This window comes from Corvus kubaryi, unplaced genomic scaffold (genome assembly GCF_017639235.1).
Source record: "Corvus kubaryi isolate FWS band 111438036 unplaced genomic scaffold, C.kubaryi_AGA036_p1.0 37387, whole genome shotgun sequence".
NCBI lineage: Eukaryota > Metazoa > Chordata > Aves > Passeriformes > Corvidae > Corvus > Corvus kubaryi.
Window position 1 is genome coordinate 14,315,903 of NW_024581129.1, and position 3,618 is coordinate 14,319,520.

Below are 3,618 nucleotides of genomic sequence, written 5' to 3' on the forward strand. Positions count from 1 at the left end.
ATTCCAGCCTGTCCTTCTCTGGTCTTGGATGGAACTGGATGGACTGGGATGGGCTCGGACCAGCGTTGCAGGAGCTGTTATTAGTTTATCAGTCTCACATCCAGAGTTGAGACAAAGTTGGTACAGAGCTCACGCTGCCACAGAGACATCCCCCAATTTCCTGGTTGCAAAGCATTCTTAAAAGCTTTTTGGCCAATAGTGTGCTTCTAAAAGTTACAGACATCTGTCTTAACCAATCCTTAATAAAGCACCTACATCTATTGTACACAATAGTCACTTGTTATGCCTTATATAATAACATACAACATCCCATTATTAAGCTTAAACTTATCTCTCTAACTAAATATACTTTTTGCAACTTCAACATCTATCTAGGTCAAGCCTAAGAACTAACCATTGTCTTTTAATGTCCTTGCTGCTTATAACTGTATCTTCTCCTAATTTTCCCAGGAAAAGCTGAATTCTAAATCCCTTGCTTTATTTCCTGAGGCCTGCTTCTATTTCTCACACCAAAAATCCTTTCCACTTTTTGTGATTCCCCACAGGGAATTTCTCAGGGAAGAAGCACAGGCTGCTCAGACAGGCATAAATAAAATGCTGTAGCACTGCACAGAAGTGAGAACTAACACAAACCTCTGCTTCAAAATGCAAGCGTTTCCCTGGGCTGTGTACTCAGAATGTTTCTTTCAAGGAAATCTTTTATGGACTCCATGAGAATGGAAAAGCCAAATGCAAGGAAAGGCAAGTCTGGCCTGGGCAGTTCCCTCTGAGGAAACAGCACCTGGCCTAAGGTTAAAGGGGTAATCCCTGGAGACCTCCTGCTGTACTCATACAGCTACTCCCAGTTTCCAGAGCACCCCCCTCTGTATCAGAGCTTTGTTCCAGGATGGAGCAATGGCAGTTTTGAATGGATCCTCTCGTCCGTTCCATGTTCACTTGGAAAGTGACCCTGCTGTAGAGCACTTTGTGGAGCTCTGGCTCTCACATCTGTATCCCCTGGGTCCAGCAAAAGGTGCTTAAGGAAATCTTCTGGCTCTCCCAACCCCTCTTTATCCTAAAAGGTGAATTATTTGCAGCAGGATCAGTGGTGCAGTATGAAAGTAGACAGGTCTACACCTGTGCAGAGCCCACACTGTAAGAGGCACCAACACTCCAGGCTGTGTCAATGCTACGCTGGTGAAAGACCAGGGCTGAACTGAAAGGTGAAAATCCTCCCCAAACAAGCAAAAAGGTGCAAAAGGAGCCTGAGAAGGAAGGCAGTGGCAACCACAGGACTTACTAAGTGTGATGAAAGGAGACAAACAGCCTCTGTCTGCACTGCACAGTGCTGGATGGCCACGTTATCTGCACCTACATGCTCTGGAGTCTCTTACATAACCACAGTATCTGCAATGTTCTATCCAGCAAGAGCAGAAATAGAGTTCTGCCTCCGCCTGAAATTCCTGCAGTGGGGGCGAGCACGGGAACAGCCCCCCCCAGCCTCCCCTGCCACGCTGGGATCCTTCCACCCTGAACCTTCCACTGAAACGAGAAGATATTTGGTGCCAGAAGGTACCTGGCCTTTCAGGTTCCCAGTGAGGGGTTTAAAAAGCGATCACAGGGCTTTCCAAACGAGGCAGCAAATTTGTTCAGCCTCTTCCAGATGTGCAGCTGTTGCCTGTGGCACCATTCTGTGCACACATCTGGGCTGGGAATGCTGAGCACCCAAGTGACACCTCTGTAGGGAGGATTTGTGATCCCATTCTTGCTTGCTGCAGCTTCCTGGGCTCACCCTCAATACACATCTGCCTAAAACTGTGCATAAAAGACACTGGCTCAGGAACAATCTGCCTGGCAATCAGACCCAGCTCCATTTCCCAAGCTACCTGGTCACCAGCAATCTGCATTTCTGGGGCTCCTAGAGGGAAGTCAAAGCTCTCTCCCCACAGCACATCATGCCAGAGAAGATGAGAAGGACTCACCCAAGTGAAGAGTGTTTGGCATGTTTCTCCTCCAAGTTCTGCTGCAGGGAACTGCCTGAGGCTCAAAAGAACGTTTTGAGGAAATGAAAACCTTCACCCAAGTGCCTGCATTGGGATCTTTGAGGAGACTTGTGGAGAACGACAGAATAACCCTGGTATGAGAAAAAGAGGTGTTTCATCAGCATTAATAAACAACAAAAATAAAACAAGTGTGAAATGAGGGATTCTGCCTGTGTGGAAGTCTGGTTGCCTGCAGCACACACAGGTGCTGGCTGGGTTGGGGACTGAGTTGTTGACTTCATTACTGACACCTCTGCAGGCAGCCTGAAAAGTGTCCTAGAATAAATCTTATTAAATTGACAGAGACATCATTATTTTTGAAATAGCTCTCCGTGAAGGAAGACTGAGATCAGCCATCAGGCTGGAGTTAGGAAGCTGGGTTTCACCACCTGCCACGCTCCCCTCAGCCCCACTCCCTTCATCCCTGTGCACACCAGGCTGGACACACACAGATGTCACCGGGAGCACATGGAGAATGCGCTCTTAATTAGCGGCTCTGTGAGTAGCTAATGAGAGCTGACACCATCTATTGGGCACCTTCCTCAGAGCACTCTGCAGCCTTTCCAAACCGCGTGAGGGCTGTTTCCTTTCACAGACACCCGCTCCAGACGGGATTTGTTTGACATGTTCCAACAAAATCGCCCGGCTGTCCCTAAGAACACAAGGGAAGGGCTGACAACACGCTGCTTGTCCACCTTAAAATTCCAGCATTGTTTTAGGGAAGCGTCGCCCGCGGGAGTGCCCGGGACGGGATGGACTTTGGGATGCCGAGGGCTGGCTGAAGGCTGGGAGCTCCTCCGCGCTGCCTGCGCTCCCTCTGCCGGCACCGGCGCTCCCGGGAACAGCAGGGAAAAGCCTCTGGCACCGCCCTCAGCTCCCGAGCCGTGCCCACCACTCCACAACGGGCAGCGCTCATCCTACGAAGACTTTTCCGCCGGCGGAATAATAACCACCACAGCACGGCTGTGCTGGAGCAAACAGGGACAGCTTTCCTCAGGCAAAGCCATGCTCCGGACCTCCAGGATACAACGGCTGATTATTTACTCGTACAAACGCGGGAATAATTTACTCAAAACTATGTTGGATAAAGCAGCTGGGTCCCTGCTCTTTGGAGACAGATCCCTGCTTGTCCCAGCCAAGGTCTGAACAGAGGAAAGCGAGCAGAACACTGTCTCTGAACAGGAGAAGCAGGTTGGGAGCAGACCCAGCACTCCATGAGGCACCTGGAACAGCTCTGGCAGCAAATCCAGCCCTCCACAGGGCACCTGGGGAAGGTATTTCATGTGCTGGTATTTCCAGAGGCTAATCTTGAAGGGAGCTGAACCAAGAGGTGAGTTCTTGAGAGCAGGAAATGGAGCCCTGGAGTTCCAGAGCAGGTTAACAGCCGGGATCCTACACCCCAAAGTTAAATCAGCAACACGTGCTCTGTACAGAGGAGCTCCCTCAGCTCTGCGGGGCTGCAGCTCTGCCCTTCTGCTCCTGCAGCACGGCCCGGGGGCGCTCAGCTCTTCCAGAGGTGCCAGCCTGGGCCTGCCCGAGATAGAGAGGCTGCTCAGGTACCACCGGACTAGTCTAACCACGACTCGTGTGCGGTCAC

General features: G+C 50.6%; 1 long non-coding RNA gene across 1 annotated transcript; it reads right to left on the minus strand.

The window, feature by feature from the left end:
• Positions 1-505: 505 nt before the first annotated feature.
• Positions 506-3,612, minus strand: LOC121669076. Its single transcript, XR_006017604.1, has 2 exons — positions 1,962-3,612; positions 506-1,054 (listed from the first exon to the last, which is right to left on the minus strand). It is a non-coding gene; the product is annotated as an uncharacterized LOC121669076 (long non-coding RNA).
• Positions 3,613-3,618: the final 6 nt, after the last annotated feature.